Source organism: Strix uralensis, chromosome 13 (genome assembly GCF_047716275.1).
Source record: "Strix uralensis isolate ZFMK-TIS-50842 chromosome 13, bStrUra1, whole genome shotgun sequence".
Taxonomy (NCBI): Eukaryota; Metazoa; Chordata; class Aves; order Strigiformes; family Strigidae; genus Strix; species Strix uralensis.
In genome coordinates this window covers 20,394,508-20,413,815 of record NC_133984.1, presented here as the reverse complement: position 1 = coordinate 20,413,815, position 19,308 = coordinate 20,394,508, and the positions used below count along the sequence as shown (strand labels likewise).

General features: G+C 42.2%; 1 protein-coding gene across 5 annotated transcripts in view; it reads left to right on the top strand.

Annotated features, from left to right (window-relative positions):
- The window catches only part of PASD1 (PAS domain containing repressor 1), a 107,154-nt gene that overhangs the window by 53,599 nt on the left and 34,247 nt on the right, over positions 1-19,308 (top strand). Inside the window, exon 1 of one of the 5 annotated variants that reach the window (XM_074882820.1) lies at positions 9,029-9,071. The exons of the other annotated variants lie outside the window; for them this stretch is intronic. The gene's annotated coding sequence lies outside the window, so the exon portion shown is untranslated. Of the gene's footprint in view, positions 1-9,028; positions 9,072-19,308 lie in introns of those variants that run through there. 5 annotated transcript variants of the gene reach the window in all.

Here is a 19,308-nt window from a genome sequence, read left to right as displayed (position 1 = left end):
CACTGCTCAGAGCTGCGGGGGGTTGGAGGGGGGAAACCGATTTACGGGAGGCTAAAGCGGGCCTGATGGCAGTTGTCTCGTTCTGTCTTGGATTTCTGTCGTTTTGGGAATGCGTTTGTCTGAAAACACGGTGGGGAGAAACCTCCGAACGGAGTCTTGCGCCTAAAGATAGCATCTAAAATCCAGGTTGAAAAGTTACTCCTCCCACCAGGGTTATTGTGTCATTTGCTTTTACAGACTGTTTACATTAGGAGAGGGGAATTATAAAGGGTTTGGAAGTCCCTCGTACGTTTGAGCTGTGGATTTGTGGATGGTAACTCCAAGCCTTGGTCCTTACAGGCAGAAATCGCAAACTGATTGCTCTGGGTAGCTTGCACTGGAAGCACAGTTCAAAGCTGAGCCCTGCGTGATTCATAAATGAGGTGTCATATGCACTTTAGAGAGCACTTGTCCTTTGTCAGATGTCACACTCCCCAAAGGCAGGAGGCTCCTGAGCCATCCTAAGTGGATTTTGGGGAAGTGCAGCATAGCAGTCCCTTTCTGGGGGCAGAACCGGCACCTAAGTGCCAACTAGCACTGGTCCCTGAATGAAGTTGCCTTCTTCAGCAGGGGAGCAGCCCTGGAGATAATGCACCTGAAATCAGAGCTGTTAAAATGTCCCATGCTTTACCTGCGCGGTATAACCCGCGAGGGCAGGGTTATTTATTAGCCTAAGTTTATTTTGTCATGTGCAGTGAAAGCGGCGGTGCTGATTTAAGTAATGGGATGAGACGTTCTGGTGTATAAATGGGAGAATCTCAGGAGTTGCCTCATTTTTAGGCAGAATGATGGTGCTCCCCTGCCCTTATTTTGCTGGATCGCTGCTCACTAATCCCTAGCTCTGGAAATGGGAATTTGCCTTAAAGAGGCAGCTCTTTGTGTTTTTGATACGTAGGTTTTACAGTCCTCATGGGTCCTACGACTGTTGTTTGAAGCAGCAGATAATTTTGGGAGTCTGCAGTGTGAACCCCTTGTACTGAACATACTACAACATGTGCTGTTTTGCTTGGGAATTGGTGTAATTCTCACAAACTTCCTAGGCTGCAATGCCTCGCCGTAGTTACCCAGTCAGAAAAATACATTTGGATTTTTGGTTTTCCAGAAACCGCGTTTTAAAAAAAGATAACTTTCCTGTGATGTGCTGATCAGAGTAAACCAGCGTGTCGGTGAGGCGTGGCGGGGGAACAGAGCACCCTGTGCACGGATGCACCATAAGGACGGCACTCGGGGCTCTGTGGCTGACAAAGTTCTGACAAACGCAGCAAGCACTAATGAGGAGAGGAGGCTCAGGAGTTAAACCAAAAGTGGAAGTTTGTGTGGAAGGGAGGCATTTGTATCTCTTGGGCTAAATGTCTTTACTACTGAATCTTTAGAATTTTTCTGTAAGATGTAATAGGAAAAATGCAAATGGCTTGAGGAGTGGTTGCTTACTGCTCATTCACTCTGTTCATACAGAGCTGTGGATGAGAGTTGTTTCATCTAGAGGAAGAAGTAAAATTGGTTTGAAATTTTTTTGATAAACTACAAACTTCAGTGAAATTTGGCAGGAAGGTATGTGATGGTTCCTGGTTTTTAGCCACTCAGACTATGTCTGTATTAAATTATTTCACTGGTTTAAGACATACATCAAGTACTCAAAAATAGCTCAAGGTTAAAGATTAAAATTAGCAAATGAGTAGTTCATAATTAAAGTCTCATGGTGTTGGAAGCACCAGTACATTTCAGTCATACTGATGTTGAATCCAACTTCTGCGCGGTAGTAGTATCAAAAAACTGGTAGGATGTCTTTACAGTTTGGAGCTAGGGCTTGTCTGTGCACAGAAGTTGCATTGTTTTGCCCTAAATTACACAATCTCCCAAGATTCACATGTAATGATACAAAAGTTTTAATGCCAGCATAGCTCATTCCTTCAAGACTGGGGGAATAAGCTATGTGCCCATGCCAGAACAACTCAATCCAGGCTTGTACTGGAGCAGTTACTGATTCTAGTGGAATAATATGGCTTTAACCAAAATAGTAAAACCTATAAAACCCAAAATAGTGTGGACGGGTCTTTGCTGGTATTATTAAAATGATACACCTCTGTATCGCTTCAGTTCCAAATCTCTATTAAGGAAGTCAGGCAGGTACAAAAACTGTATTTATTTGTTATGACCTGGATGACACCCTTCTTTCACGTGAATCCTTGTTCACCTAAGGCCATGCTCTGCTCAACGTGCCCCACGTCGTCCTGCTTCAATAGCGATGCTGTGCCTGGCTGCAGCTCTGCCCTGTCTGTCCTGTTCTGCTGCCCAGGCTGAGGACATTTCTCTTTTTTTCTTTATTTCTCTGCACTTTTGGTGCATGCAGGGCTGTGTAGCACAGCACAACTTCTTGCCCTGTGGCCTGTATGCCAAACGAATGGCGCCCCTGTGCAGAAGCCCTGCAAAAGCCTCTTTATTGTTACTCCAGTCTCACTGGAGCCCCGGTTTTACATGAGGTTGAGGTGGTGGCAAGGCCTCGACAAGCGCTCTGTACACAGCTGGGCTTGCGGGCTGTACATCTGCTTGGCCTCAGAAGCACCAGATTCAGTCAAACTGCAGAGGTGTGTGCAATTAAGGAGAGACTTTGACCTATTTCATATTCCGTTATTGGCTTTGGCCTTGTCTACATGGGGAGATTACACCAATTTGGTTTAAGTCTGTTTTTAAAGTGATTTGATTAACCTGATGTGACCTTGCATGAAGACATTCTTATTTTGGTTCAGATGAACTTGTTTGGGTTCAACCAAAACCTGCACTTAGTTAATTTACACAGAACTGAAATTACCCATGCCCGAATTGAAAGGAGAACTGATGTCTCTAAATAATGACACAACTTTCTCATGAAAGCAGAACCTCCTGTAGAATCTGGAACAGAGTGTAATTACTAACAAATCTGCAGGAGACTGAAAGATATTCAAAGCAAAGTTAAAAAAAAAAAAAAGAAACAAAGAAAAGAAGCAAAACTTAAATATCTTAGCGAGACAGATGAAGAAGTGCCAAAAATCCCAGTGCAGGAATACTGAAAGCAGTGGCACAAGGCTTGCATGGCTTGCAGCAAGGCTCTGCGTGGCTCTTCAGCTGCAGAAGAGGGGAAGCATTTGTGTCCTGTACACAGAGTCCCTATACAGTCAAAAAATGAAAAAGCGATGCGGGGAACTATAGGCCTTCTGGTTTGAATGCAATAGTACACAGTGTCTCATGACGTATTTTGTAGGAAAGAATAAGTAGACATGGAAATAATGAGGAAGCAGGCTAAATTACAACAAGATTTTATCAAAGATGGATTGTGCTAGTCTAATCTAACATCTTTTTTGTGTAACAGATTATTTAGGTGGGGTAAGGCCGGAATGTAAACCCAAGCGTTTGATACCGTGCCCCACAGGACATTATTGCTTAAAATGAAGATGGTGGTTCAATACAAGAATAGAAAGGTGGAAAAGGAGCTGGCTAAGGAAAAGATACAACAGTTGGATGCAAATATAGTTGTCTGAATGGAGAGAGGTATTCAGAGAGAGAGTCATCAGGACGGAGAGAGATTAGTGCTGTTCTCCCGTGGGACCAGGCTTGCGCCTGTTGAACGGAGCCGCTCTGGGCTGTGGGTAGGGTCTGGGTGTGTGCCCAGGAGCTGTGCGGGATGACACAAAGTTGGGAGGTATTGTCAATATGGAGGAGGATTAGATTATCATATGAAAGGAATTTAGATGACTTTGTTGATTGGAGTGATAGATATAAAATGACATTTAATAGTCCTGAGTGCAAAGTCATGCAAAGTTTTAAGCGTGGAGACTGGTAACAAGAATTTCCAGTGTGAAACAAGAGCTCGTCAGCTGTCCGTGACAGAAAGGAGAGATGTGGATGCACTGGCTGGTCAGGAGATACCTGTGAGCAGGCAGTGAGATACAGCTGTGAAGGACACCGATGACAACCTTGGATATCAAAGGGAAATAATGTGAGGGGTTCAGGGAAGTCTGATGTTATCATTGTACAAATCATCATGCAAAAGCTTTCTGCTGCTCATGGAGTAGCCCACTGGGATTTTGCGTAGCTCTAGACACCCCAGTCAAGAAAATGTTAAATTAGAACTGTGGGAGGGCTAGAGGTGTGGTTACACAAACGGACCCTCTGTTGTAGGTTAAAGAGTGTAGTTTGTTTAGCTCTGGCCAGTTGAACAAATGAAGGGGCAGGTTACAGTAGGTCTTTTTATACACAGCTGGGACTAAATAGCAAGAAGGCGGAAAAACTAAGTCAAAAGATAGCATGCACACAAGATCAGATTGTCTAAGTTAGTCATGAATAAATTTGGATGGGAAATTAGAAGAAAGCTCTTAGCTACCTAAGGATTGAAGTTGTGTAATAGTCTTTCAATTAGGGTAGTTTTGAGATAGATCTTGATAATCTTGTGAAAGATATTATACAATTAAATTAGAGAGTTCCTGGAGATAGGAAATTAAGTTTACAGAGTTAGTCCTTTGGTCTCCGGTGTAGTCGTATTTTTAATGTAAGATTGAAAGGAGAATGGACCTGGTTTTGTTTGCACTATTAACCCCGTGCATCAAGGCTCCTGCTGTTTTGTTGGGAGCCAAGGCAAGAATGAATTTTCCCTATAGCTGTAGATTTGAATCTTTTTTTCCCCCATATTTGCCTTCCTCTCAAGCACTAGACATTGAAAGTGTGCAGTGCAGAGACTCCTTGTAGCATTAGATGGTCACAATTGCCTGCAGTTTTTTCTGGCATGCTCCCTGGTTTAACCTGTTCATCAGATTTTGGGCCAGAGAGACATTTTTCCTTCAGGTTGTGTTGCCAGTAACCGTATTGTACTTCATGGTATGTTTTCTGGGATCTGTTGCTAGTGTTGTCTGATGAACTTTGTAAGGATACAAGGACGTGCAGTACTGGCAGGGATCTTCACCTGCCCTTTTCTGCGTCAGAACACAGTTTAATCTTTTGTCATTCTGATGTGTGTCATAAGTTTGTTGTATGGTGTGAGGATGTGTTCTGGGTGTCCTGGTGCATCTCAGCAGGTTGAAGAGATGTTGTGAAGTAGCCATTAATAGTGTTGTTTTCTGAGACTGGAGTGCTGGGGCTGGTGCTCCTTTTCTACCTGATATTCCTAAAATAAGTTGCAAAGCTGGATTTAAAATCAGGTCTGCTCTGGTGCTGATCAGAGCAAAATTCTGTGAATTGTGCAGGATAACCTCTAGAAGAAAGAAGTGATGGATTAGTAATTTTAAAAACATTGTTTTGTTGTAGGAAAGCTGAATGTATAATGTGCATCTTATTACAAGAAAGAGAGAAGGAAAGGAAAAACAAATGACAAAAAGCAAACAGGCTAGCAAGAAGGAAAACAGCTTGACTTAGCCTGAAGCAAAGATCACATACCTGCTAAGCTGCCTGTAAAGAGAAATTGAAATGTGGAAAAATGACAGTGCAGATGAGGATAATATTGAGATGGTAGAAGAGCAAGTGTGTTAACCAGACTCTACAGAGTTGTTGAAATGTGTTGAATCATCTGAGTGTGACTTGTATTCTTAGACAAACACAACTGTATAATTGATTAATTTGTCAACGTTTCTTTAGTGCATAACACTATGGTAACCAAGAGGTTCGCTAAACGTTGTCACAGAGAACACTGTAAAATATATCTTTCCTTAGGAGGGGAGGAGGGAGGCAGAGCAAGACCTTAACTTTGGCGGACTGATACACACTCACGAGTACACACAAGCAAACATGAGCAGCTGGAAAAGGCCTCCTGTTGCTGGTGGTGGAAGATGAGCATAGGATGGTTTGCCAGTGACGTACGTGTTCTGGATATGATTGAAGAAGTGGCACTGCCTAACAACTGCCTTGAACACTAGTGCTACCTGACCTTTGCGGAGCAGATGGACTGAGGACAACTGTGCCACCCTCCCACCAGGTCCCTATCACCTGGGGGTGCTGAGAGCAAAGGGCTCGACGTGGAGGGCTATACCACCCTGCACGCCACCCTCCACCCGCTTCTGGGACCTCAGTCCTCCAGGGCTGCTTCTCAGGGACCTGTTGCATGAAACAGAAATGTGTGGAGTTTTACACTGAGTACCCTGGGCTTGGCTGGTGGCTGTGTTGTACCTGCAGTTGCCACCCACGCGGCTGGCTGTGCCCTGGCTCTGGCAGGGGTTTCGGTGAGCCCCTCTGTTCCCCATGGCAGTGTCACGGCTCAGCAGACACTTAACTGGGCCTCTGTCTCCTCACGATTAGGATTCCCCCTCACCTATAGGTGATCTATAAGTCAATGTGAGGTGCTTTGTTGAATGCCAGCTATAGGCAGATTGATTAATTGATTGACTAATAGATAAACACAAAGGTGTGTTTATTCTTGTTTACAAACTGCCCAAGCTTACGCAAGATTTCTGCGTATGTAGCAATGGCAGGAATCATATCCATAAAAATGCTAATCTCCTCTCTTGCTTCATCTGTTCAGCCCACAAACACACGCATACACACATGCTTAAAAGAAATTAATAAGGTTTGTTTGTTCTCTTCTGGGCTCAGCCTTCTTTAATCTTGTTTTAACTCACAGCACAGTGTGGCACATTGCTTCAGGACAATAAAGTTTTGACCATAAGCAATGTACTCAGTAAACCATTTTTTTGATAAATAAATGAACAATAAATGAGCTGATAATAGCTCCCATTGCCATTAATTATTTTAAATAGACATGGCAGCATTATAGGAAGATTTTTCAGGCAAATGCAGAGGCTTTATCTGAAGGGGATGAGAGGAACCCCTGGCCCTGATGAAGGCAAGGGTTGAACTTCCATCAACTTCTGTGCAGTGAGGACCTCTCCCAGAGCATCAGCCGAAGAGAAAAATAAATGTCCCTGGGAGTCAGGCCTTGGGTTTAGGCTGGTTAAAGCTCTACTGCACAAACTGCAAATATGTTGTTATGTATAGAGGAGGATGCTGTGTGTTTGGTCCACTGTTGGCTTGTCACAGCAAACGCAGCAATTAGAGAGGCTGTAATAGCTGGGGAGGGTTACACCCCTTGCTGAGGAAGTTTGGCCATAAACCTGTTTGTCCTGTCTCTGAGTGCAATGTACACTGGCACGATTTACAGTAAGTTAAAAATATTCACCCTGATCAAACTGTTTCAAATCAAATTTTATTACGTGTGTGTGTGAAGTGAGTCACGTGCAGCAAAAAGGCAGGACTCTGGTTGACTCTGCTACTGATGTATTTGTTAAAGATGAATATCAACAGCTTGCCTTTTCTCTCAGACAGAATAATTGGAGTGGCTTCATTTTTGGGCAGGCTTTTAATGTCAAGGACATAGTAGCAAATATTAATAAAACAAAGTCTTTGTGCTAACACCTTTGTGCTTAACACCTACATTTTCTATTTAATCTTGCTTATTGCAGAGGGCTGAGCCTTGTCATTAGTGAAGACAATGGGTCAACATAGAAAAAGGGAGTTACTTTATTTTCTTTCTCTCGTAAGCTCTGGGGTTGACCTCCCACATGGCAGCGGTCATGTGCAGCCGTGTAATTGCAGAGGGAGTATACATTGGCCCTTGGGTGCCAGTCCTGGGACAGACAATTCTCATTGCTCATTCTGCTGGAGCATGGACTTCTGTGAAGCTAAGTCACTTTCTTATCTGGGGCATCTTCACACCTCTTGGGACTTGGCTCTTCAACTGCAAGACCTCCTGGTATCTATGTCTCACCAGGCCCAGAGCAGAAGTCTGTTATTTGGGGAAGTTTGCACAACTCAGGAACTCTTGCTGAAGATTTTATTAAGTGAGAAAATTGTCTACAACTCCATTTTTCTACTTTCTAGAAATAATTCAGAGTTTGGAAGGAGAGGGTCCCAGAAGAAGGTTGTTAGAGTATATATGATTCTGCAACAGTCCTGGTATACTGTCTGGAAAGGGCAAAGATCCGTTGCCCAAAATGGGAGAGGAATAAATGCAATGGACTAAAATTGCCACCAGACCATTTGGAAACAAGAAATGAGGCTGAATCAGAACTTCATCTTATCCAGCACACGTTTCGAATCTGGAACTGAATTCCTTATCTTGGGTATATTATAGTTAAAATGGCAACTAGTAGAGCTATCAAGATCTGGAGTGTTAGATTGGTTAGTTTGTTGGTAGTACGCTGTTGTGACTAGAGCAGAATCTCTGTTTTCCCTTGAGGGATGGAAAAAAGACTAACGCAAAGAAGACCAACTTCTGTGTTTTGATTTTTTTTTTTTGAAGGAAAGCATATGAATATTAATAAGTGATCCAGCTGGAATAGCATCTTTCTTAAAAATTGTCCTTAGAGATTGTGTATTATAGTGTATTATATTAACAAGGATCTGATTGCATGGTAAGTAAAATTTTCTAAATATAAATCACCATCTTATTTCAAAAGCTGCAGTGCTGAGGAAACTATTCTGGGATTTTCTAATATAGTCCGGTTTGAATTGTTTGAATAAGAAGAGATATCAGTGAATAAATCAGATAATGAGCTGCTTTACATAGACGGCATAATGCCTATTTATGATGTATAGAAGTCCTAAGAGAGATGAATTGTCAGTTTAATCTTCTTTGGATTGTGTTTGAAATCTACTTTTATGAGGCATTCCTGACTCTTCCAGAGATTACTGTTCAGACACTTATATAGATTTCGTTTGTATTTGATTTACAGCTCTACGAGGTTCTTTGCAGGCAAATGCTCATTTTCTTCAGTTGTTTTTATTTGGTTCCTTGACCTTGAAGTAAAATTTGTAGTGATTATAGGTGTTGTCAAAAGTTTTCTTCTGACCTAGTTGCTCTTGTCAGAACTTAGGAAGCACTGTTATCTCAATGGATGCACCTTACCAGAAGGAGCAGTAATACAGATCATCTGTCATTGGCATCTTTGACACAACGCTGCAGAGCTTTGCAGTTGACCTGAGAGGGATGAAGATTTCTCCCTTGCTCTGTGCAGAAATGAAGAGTATGGAGTTTGGAGCCACTGCAATAAATACTTCTTTTCCCTGCTTTTTTTGTAAGTTCTTGTCATAAGCTTCCTGTGGAAAAGAGGATTGCTGGATGAATTAAATCAGATTAACTAAACATTAGATTTCTCTCTCTGTTTCTAACAGTGCATTGTCGTTGACTGTTTACCCATAAAACAGCTATTTCTTGAGAAAAAAAGTGGAATTTATTTTTATGTCTTCCCTGACATGAACATTGTGCTTTATTAAGGAATCATCTCATTCAACTTTACTAGTAGCTGATTTTCCTCCCGGCTTTGCAACATTTGCATCAGCTTCAATTAAAGAGTCCTGATGGGGAAGTATTGCTGGAAGGATGACATGCAGTGCTGGACTCTGGCGGAGCAGGATTGCTGCTCTGCATAGAGGAAGCAAACAAATGTGAGATATTAAAAACTTTTGACAGGGATAGGAAGATAATTTTCAAAATAGTTCTGCATCAAGTTCTGCTCTAACTTCTATCTCCTGCCAGGCTTCCTAAGCCCTAGGTCATAAGGTCAGAGAAAATTGTGGGCTGATTGTGTCATCCTTCACTCATACATACAGAACTTCCCAACTGCAGTCAATCGCAACCAGAACTGGATAGCCTGTCGTCACCCTCCTATTAAGCATGACTGTTTCTAAAACATTAACATTCATGTCAGGTCTAGATATAGATCAGCACAGGCTTAAATCATTGTCAGGAACAGATGTGAGATACCTAATCAGTTATTTCCTAAGGAAAATGAGTTTGATTGCATGAATAGTTGTAAATATTTCATTCAGCAATTCAGCTACTCCGGCAATGGTAAACAAGCTTCTGAGGCTCAAGAGAAACATTCTGTGGTACTGTACTTGATTTCTTATTCAGTTAAACTTTAGTGTGGAAGAAAGCAGCTTAGGTACTTCAGATTACTTTTTGTGACAGCACTGATCATAACCAGGGGCTCACTTTGAAGAGAGCCAAATATGCTTAACCCTAATAAACACGGCCAGCTTCATCCTGGTTTACAACGTGCAGCATTTGTCCACAGGATGAGCACAAAGCTGCAGATTTTGCCACTGGGACGTGATCATGGCACAGGAATTGATTTTGGCTTCGGTAGGAAGATGACAGCCTGAGCACTAAACCGTCCATCCTCTGCCTCAATTTTGCACCTGCCCACGCGATGCCAAGCTTTGGTGGTGAGCATAGACCTTGGTTGGGAGTTGAGCCAGGACTAGGTGCCCTGTGCCCCTGTTGTGCAACTGCTCTGTGATAACTCTGCTGGCTCTTCGAAGCACTGACTATACATAAGCAATAATTAAGGACACAGCTTTAGTTTCTTGTTTGTTTTGCACTTCTCACTTGTTGAAAACAAAACTGAATTAAATTGGAAGAAACTTTAATATTAAATCAGGATGGGTGTAGTACTAATTTCAGTGAAGTCGACAGGAATTTTAGTACTGATCTTTTGCAGAAGGGCTGATGAGAGGAAGAGAAGGAAGGAGGAAGTTAGCTTTTCTCCCTGCCTAATTGAATGTTTTCCCTGTTTGAGTTTTGGCTAAACTATTGTATAATTTGCTTGTGATTTTTAGAAGACATGCACAAAAGCAGTGCATGAAAGAAGGAGGTTGAAAGTACAGATGATATTTGCCTTTCAAACACAGTGTGAAATTCTGAGGAAACTGGGACTGCCAGCTAAAGGTCATGGGCATTTTTAACTTCTGCTGCTGGCTTCATGCTACTGCGTAGATGTTTGTCAGGGATCTTGCTGGCCTTGGTGGTATTACATAGTCAGATTATCACAGAAACAAGCTCCCTTTTTACCCATGTGTTTTTTTATGCATGTACATTACAGTATGATTCTTTTCATCAACTGGTTTTAATGTGTATTTTCTTGGCCAGCTTAATTTTGTTGTGTTAAATACAGTATGGACATTGTTAATATATGGATATACAGTTTAATGTGCTTTGGTCAGGAAAGCCCTAGGTAATAAATTAATGTTTATCCTAATTCTGGAAAGCACAAATAAATCCCACTGTTTTCACCCACAAATTAGACAGATGGTTAAAAAAAAAGGCATGTGCCTGCCTCTTTTCACTCTGTCCCAGGTGAGATGCGATCTCACGCTGCAGCCTTTTCAGCTGGCCTGGTCCCTTACTTGAAAACCAGGGATCACAGATATCTATAGGTACAAATCCACCATCCTTGTCAGCCACATCCATATACAACCACGATTGCTCAACAAGATGGCAGTATCCATCACTGCTGCTATTAACGTAGTAGAGGAGTGTTATCCTTCGAGAGAGGTGGACCCATGTGTTTAATTTACTGTTTGTATTGGAGTCTTGATTTTGACTCATACTAGGAGAATTCTTAGTACTGGACCATTGCAGGTGTGAAGTAAAGGATATTTTAAAATGTTCTGCATGCTTGCACAATTGTGATCCATAGACAGCACTTAGATGTCCAGAAAAACCCTCATGTCCTTAATTTCAGGGATGCCTATCCTTGTGGGACATGACCAGTTCTCTGTCCTGTGTCTTCCCTTCGCCATCAGTGAGCAATCCGTGCCTGTCTGTGCTGCAGCAGGCAATGAGGGACCCGGGGCAGAGTGGCTGAAGAGACCAGAGCCTCCTGGAGGGCACGATAGCAGAACCGGTGCTGTTTGATCCACTTCCTTTCCCCCCAGTCTCTGTGTTTACTCAAATCTTTTTTACGTGAACATTTTTTGGGAGGGACACATCTTTTCCCGTCTTAAATAGTTTAAAAAAACCCCCAAATGTCCAAGAGAACCCCCAAAGTGAAGTGGACATTCAGTCGTGCTGAGTCATATTTTGTTATTATGGCTGATTATCCAGCCAGCCATGCAAATAAACTGCAAGGGGGGAAAAAAGGATGTTTGTGAATATCTTATCTATGACAGAATGAGGCCTTGGGTCTTTGTGCATAATATGTGTTACAATAATGACCTAGTATGCAAGTGTTCCAGTGACTGACATATTTGCAGTCTAAAGAAGATAACGAAGTAATGAGAGAGAGAGAGAGATCTGTGGATGTTTTATCTTCTTTTTTCTTCTTTCTGAAGGAAAGTTTTGCTTTCTCATTGTATTTCTAGTGCATATCAGTGTACCATGCAGAATGATGAATATGATTGCAGTTAATTGTTTAAATATTCTTTTATTCTTGAAGCTTTCAAAACAAATAACCATCTTTTGAGGAGGTAGTTGAGAAGTGATGTGGGCAAGATAGTGCAAAAAAAATTGGATGTGAAGTTAAAATGCCTCAGAGAAGAGAAAAAGTGTGTGGGGGGTGTTTTAAAGAAAGAAAACCGGTTATATTACTGACAATACCAGTAACATAAGTGGCAGCAATTCTTCTTGAAAAAAAATTGTAAGCTTCAATAGTTCAAATCCATCCTTGGTGTAACAGCGATGGAATTACACTTGGATCAACTTACTTTCTGGTGCAAAAGTTTTGTAGTGTTACTTAATGCAAATACTACAAATAAGCATGAATTTGTCCAAAATGCATTTGCTAGCTATATTTATCATCTGTTTTCTTCACAGTAAACAAGAAGAGAGATCTGTGGAGAAGGTCTGGTAGCCACAGAAAATATTTTGCATCATAGCGTCTTAACTGATGCCATTATGAGCTATTCTCAGTTCAAAGAACTGTTCTTTGGGGCAACTGAAACACAAATGTGTATTTGGTGGTTGGGACCCTTTGCAACCGTATTATATATTTGTAACGCAGGAAGTAAAACACTAGATGTGAAAGTGCCACTTCAAGACAATTGTGAGTGATTTTGTAAAGTCTGAGTAATGAGGTGAGTTTTCTCATAATACTCAAGTTTAGCCCTTGATCATACACTTGAAACGAGTGGGCTCAGGCCTTATGAAAGGTGTTTACTTATTCAGCTTTAAGGCACAGGCCAAGAAATAACTTGATCTGATTAGCCGAGTTTGAATAGGAACAGCAGCAAATAGAATCAAATGAGTGTGAACGATGCTGCTGTGCTCTCTATTAGAAAAATATCTGCCAGCTGCCCTTGTGGAGTATAATCCTGCAAGATGCTGATGCCTCCAGTTCCCATTGCCTGAGGGAGCTGGGCCAGGGCACTTCAGGCGTGCAGCTCCCATTACTCACCTTAGTCAAACAATGGTTTTTCTCTGGAATCCTTCTTTTCCCTGTTACATAAAGGCTGATTCTTTTCTACCTCCTCTTTCTTGAAAGGCTTTTGACGCTTACAGGGGCTGGGTGCGTTGCTGGTTATTCTCAGCTGCAAGATTACAGAGATGGCAGCAGTAAGGTCAGTGGGGCATGAACACGGCTCAGCTGGAGAGCAGATGTGAGCAGATCATTTAAGGAAAGCAGCTGAAATTCTCGGAGCCAAATGAGGATAAGACAAATTTTGAAATGTAAGGGCTTTGTTTAAATTCCTTTTGACTTATGTGCACATTATACCTGGAATGCTCGAGAATTAAACACACCAAGAGGGTGAAGAGGTTTCTTACGCTTGAACTTGGACGCATGAAGCCAAAGATGTAAAATGAGGTCAGTTAGCTCAGCTGTAGTGAATCCTTTGATATTCATTTAATGAATAAGTAGATAAAACTCTAAGTAAGCTTGCATGGGAGACTGAATTTTAACTACTAAAACTCTTTATAATTTTCTCACATGTCTTTTACATAGACTGGACATTAGGCAGCCTTTCTTTACCGAGAGAGTGGTCAAACACTGGAACAGGCTTCCTAAGAGAGGGGTTGATGCTCCAAGCCTGTCAGTATTAAAAGGCATTTGGACAATGCCCCTAATAACATGCTTTAACTTTTGGTCAGCCCTGAAGTGGTCAGGCAGTTGGACTAAGATGATCGCTGTAGGTCCCTTCCAATTGAAACTTCTCTCTTCTCTTCTCTTCTCTTCTCTTCTCTTCTCTTCTCTTCTCTTCTCTTCTCTTCTCTTCTCTTCTCTTCTCTTCTCTTCTCTTCTCTTCTCTTCTCTTCTCTTCTCTTCTCTTCTCTTCTCTTCTCTTCTCTTCTCTTCTCTTCTCTTCTCTTCTCTTCTCTTCTCTTCTCTTCTCTTCTCTTCTCTTCTCTTCTCTTCTCTTCTCTTCTCTTCTCTTCTCTCTCTCTTCCTTCAGCAGTTTAATTGTTCAGACAGCTAGCGCTGTTCCTCTTCTGCTGCAATATCACTGCAGATCTCCTCAACCTGTTTTCTCATTTCTTCTTTCTCTGAACCAGAGGTGAGAGGTGGTCTGGCTCTGGGAAACTCATCATTTTGGAAGTCTTTAGGTTTGAGATTTGGGTTGAAGTCAAGAAGATGAGCTCTGGATCAGGCGCTGAATTCTCCTGTGGTATAGGGAGTCTTTCAATCGGGTTCAGACCTATCTCTAATCCTTTTGTAGTAGTATTTCCTTTTTTTGAATAGCTTCCTTATGTATTGAGTTCCAGAAATTCCAGGCTGGTGATACACATGGGAAACAGATTGTAACAGAGAGCAGATTAAATTACTCAGGTCTAGGATGTGGTGAGTCTAGTGAGGTGGAGCATTTTTTCTTCATGTTGTTTGAAAAGGGAGAAGAAGAATCTTTTTTTTTATTTATTTATACGAAGAAGTTTGAAAGCAAATGACTCTGAGCTGCCCTTTCATTGGTCAGTCAGTGATCACTTGAGGAAAAAATAACGAACTGGGTTTTTCCCCCCTCCTTCATTTGAAAATCAGTTCTTACCCGTGCTGTGTATTTAAGGGAGTTCTAAGACTATAGTCTTAGATGCTTCAGGAAGCTTATTTTAGGAGAGAAGACTTGACTGAATGCCAATAGACAGAGCTAATCATCAGGACATCTGGATTCACTTCTTAACTCTGCTGTGTGACCTTGGGTCAATGATTCAGGTCGAGCTTTTCCAAAACGGGCATTATTTGTAGGTGCTAATGCTGAGTTTCAGCATTACTGAAAATTAGGCTGTAACTGCATTTACTGTTTCAAATTCAGCTCCCCAAAACTGGGACACTTGTAAAAAGAGACAGAAGTAAAATGTGTGCCCCTGTTTCCTCACTTGTACAACAAGGATGGCTGTTTATGGAGTGTGCCAAGGCTTCCTGATGTAAAAGCGTTAGCGAAGAGAAAGGATGGCAGCAAGCTGCTTGCAAAGCATCAGAAAATTAGACATTGTTCAGCAGAAATCAAAAGATGCTGAACAAGAACCAGACTTCCAAGACTTCCCACTTTACCAGCTAAAGGGCTCCCCAGACCATGTAGAGGACCAAGCAGATCTAAGGAAGCGCAGAAATGGCAGAGCCAAGGATAGCCGGCTATCTGCAGACATCCATCCCATCCAGCCACCTTCCCACGTGTTGCCCAACAGCAGCAGAATTGCCCTTTCTTGGAGGGGAGATCCAGGGGCGTGCAGGGCAGTGCAGGTGTAGCAAGCCGTGTGCTTCCAGGAGGCTCAGATTTGCGTCACATACCGTCGGTCCGCATGCCGGAAAGGGGCAGACCTACCTGTGCAGGTGTGGATCAACTATGGTTGGATCAACATGTGGTCATGTAGTGAAAGAGTCCTGATAGTATCAGGCTCCTTTCATTAAACGGGCTAGGGAATTGGTAGACTCTTCTTGCTTTCAGGGATGATAGGAGTGTACATCACTTTCACAGGTGCATCCTGACTCCATGATTGACTGTGGTTGCGTTCGGGCTCTGAAGTGAGCTGACGCACATTTACAGGGCAATGGCCAGGGGAGTACTGCTTGTAGACAGAAAATGTTCAAGTTTGAATGAAAACCCTCCAGTCCACAAATAGCTCCCACCATCTGCTGGTCCAGCAACCTGTGAGCAGATGGGCTTTGAAGCCAAATCATACACAGTGTTTTTCTCCTCACTGGAGCAGAGCTCTTTGGAAGTGTGGTCCTGGAACCACCTAGGACCCACTCCTGACCCAGTTGAAGGCCCCTGCTTTTACTGTCCAAGGCAAGCAGCCCTCAGGCCTTAGGTTTATATTTACATTATGAGTTCATCCTCCAGCACAAGCAAACACAAAGCACAAGTGCTCATCTCCTCATCTGTACCATCCTCAAGCATCTGAAATGCATTTTATATACAGGACTGAGAAAGGCAAAGAAGAAAAAAGGCAAAAAATGTATCATTTGAAGAGAAAAAGAGAACAGCTAAGGACATGAATGCTACTATTGACTCTTTTCAATGAACTGGTAGTTGCTGTGGGTGTTCTCTTGCTGAGAAAAGTAGAGGAGAAGGTATTTAGTTTAATTAGATAGCTGATTTTCTTTGTTGTCTAATTATTACATTTATTCTGTGCACGGGGAGAGCATAAGGCATACAAGTAGGTAGTTGAATGACACATAGACTTTGTGTAGCTGTCTGCTTGGGATGAGTTTCACCCATAGTAAATAGAAGAGGAATTACAAGAGGGATTTCAGGGTAACACATCCAAAAAGACAGCTTTGACGTGTTTGTCCTAGTATCTACATAGTTGCCAAAACAAAATCTGAAACCGAAAAAAGGCCCAGTGACCTCACAATGCCATAAATACAGTTGATGCAAGCTCTGTCCTTCTGGTGGGAGTAACACACAGCACCTCCCAGGGAGAAGTTTCAGCTGGTGATCCCTGAAGATGGAGCACAGGGTGTTGGGGTGCTCAGCACCCACTTCATAGGCAGTTCTGCAGTAGGTGCAGAAGCTAACGCTGTCAAGTTAGCAGAGAGTGTTGGTTTCTTTTAAAAATGTTCCTAGCTGGTTTGCTGTGATAGTGTTGAAACTATTCTGAATGAAACCCTGAAATTAGTCAGAATTTCCTCAGTGGGTTTATGATCAGATGTTGTCCATATTGTTTAAGCTGCAGAAACAATAGCTTTGGGAGGTTTTTTTAACTTGTTGAACCACTCTTTTTATTGCTGAAATTTATTAGGCTAACCTTCCCACACACACACCCCATCCTTTGTGATTTGCCAGAGAAGTGAATATGATAGAAAGTAGCCTGAGGCATGAGAGAGAGAGCTCTGCTCACCTTCCCTTCTCATGTACCCAGCAGGAATGGTTACTTAACTTCCAACATCAGGAGGTGAGCAGTGCAAGAGTCATCCTGAATGTCACCACTGCTTTCCTTGGTAGAAATTGCTCTCAGTATTTTTTTGCAGATTGCTCTGAAGTAAAATGTGTGTTTATATCTGTGTGTCTATGCACTCACCCACACACACATGCATTTGCACCATCAGGATCAGTCATAAGCAGAAGCAGAGCTTTAGGAGTGTTTGTATTTGCTGGAAATTTTGGAGAGCGTTCTGTTCAAAAGACTTCTGACTTAGATTTCAATATTACTGCCTTCTCTTTAGCTCTGTGTGCCTTTCCTGGAAATGGTACCGTGAAAACACGGATCTCAGTTTCTGCTGAAGGATTGACTGTGGACAGCTGCCTTTGCTCCCATCCTACATAAGGGAAAACTATGTCATTATTTGAGGATTATTTGGTTCTATGTCTGACTGAGTCAGGTGTGTTAAAGAATTGTTTATAGGTTAGATATCATCATTTCATGCTACAACACACATTTATCTTTCCTGTAGTAACTGAACGGCTACAAATGAACACAGGTATTCATCCAAGACTGTGGAAGAAGCATTATTTGCATATGCATTTTTATCCTACCCTGCTTGTGCCAGTAGAAGTACAGTTTTGTACTACTTAGGGTTGTGAATCAGCAGTTCTGCCTTTTGCCATGTTTTGAGAATTTTAAGGGGCTATTAGACAAATTGATAGAATTAATTAAATTCATGCCCTTCTTGTTACAGAAACCCTGGAGACATTTTAAATAATATTCTACAACGTTGTATCTTTACCCTGCAAGGTTCAGTAATTTGCTGGAACAGAACAAACTTGGCCAGCTATTTTCTCCAGGATCTGACAAAAATCCTAGAGAACAAAATGTTCCAGTAATCATCTTTTCTTTTCGAGTATCTGTTAGTTTTTAATCCTTTTCCCCCTTTCTTTTGTCAGAAAACAGCATATCCTGGTTAAAAAAAAAAAAAAAAAAACCACACCACAAAAAAAACCCCAACACACCACTATTGTTCATCCCTCTATCTTTCATTTAATTTCTGTGCTGAATCACAGTGTTCTGATACAGCCTTTTTTATGGTCTAATTGTTTTGTATAATCCATTTTCTTTGTGCACCTCTTAGCTTCTGTCTGAAGCGGTTACTGCTATAATGAATGTAGTCATAAATCTGTCACAGGTAACAACCTAAATTTAGAGTTCAGTAAACCAGGAGAGTATGCTGTAGATCAGTGAGTGCATCGAGATGCAATAGTTACAATAGTGGCACAAAAAGTTCACTTCTGACAGATTAACAAAAGAGGCCACAGAATATTTGGTCCCCTCACTGATTTACCACCATTACCCATGTTCCAGTAAACAAAGATGCTGTGTGAAAGTATAGGTGCAGTCACGGCATGTCACCCCCAAAGAGTGGAGGTGTGTGTTAGCTGCCACAGATGAGCGTGCTGTAGTGGGCCGCTTCCCTCAGCCGTCCCGCGGTGGAGATGTGGGGTGGTGTTTCTGTGAAGGATGGAGCTGCACAGCTCTACCACTGAACAGAAGGGGATTCCAGTTCCTCCAAAGAGGCAGAGGGTCTGAAACTGGCATTGGGAGCTCTCAGGCAGGACAGGACCCAGTGCTCCCGGACCTGGAGCAAGGTGGATTGGGAGCCAGCCATGTTGAAGTCACCCGTCTGATCCCCACCAGCACGATCCCTAAGGTGGTGTGTCCCTAAACAGACTTTGGCAGCCACGCAAGCCTCCGACCTGGGCAAACCAAGAGTTCCCACAGTTAAATGGCTGATTGATTGTCGGCACTGAGATCATTAGAACATCTTTTTTCTCTTTTGAGAAGAGGAAAGCAAAGAACACGGAGAAGATAAAGCAGTGGAAAGATGAAGGCAGATGACATAAGAAACAACAAGATGGAGAGGAGGTACATTCAAGAAAAATCCAATTCTCTGAATTTCAAACCAATGGATGTTAGGTAAGGGGGATAAGTGAAAGAAGAGCAGGAAAGAGTGAAGAACAACAGAAGGCAAGGTGTGGCAAGGAAAGGAGAGGGTAAAATGCAAGCAGAAAAAAATTAAGCAAGCAGGTCAAATAATGCAGAGATGCAACTCATTTGCCACGTCTGTTTTAGCCTTTGCATTTTTGTGTCATGCTTTCACGCTGAGCTGTGAGATGGCAGCAGCCAGGCAGTGCTGGATGGGGTACTCCGACAGAGAGTCTACAGAG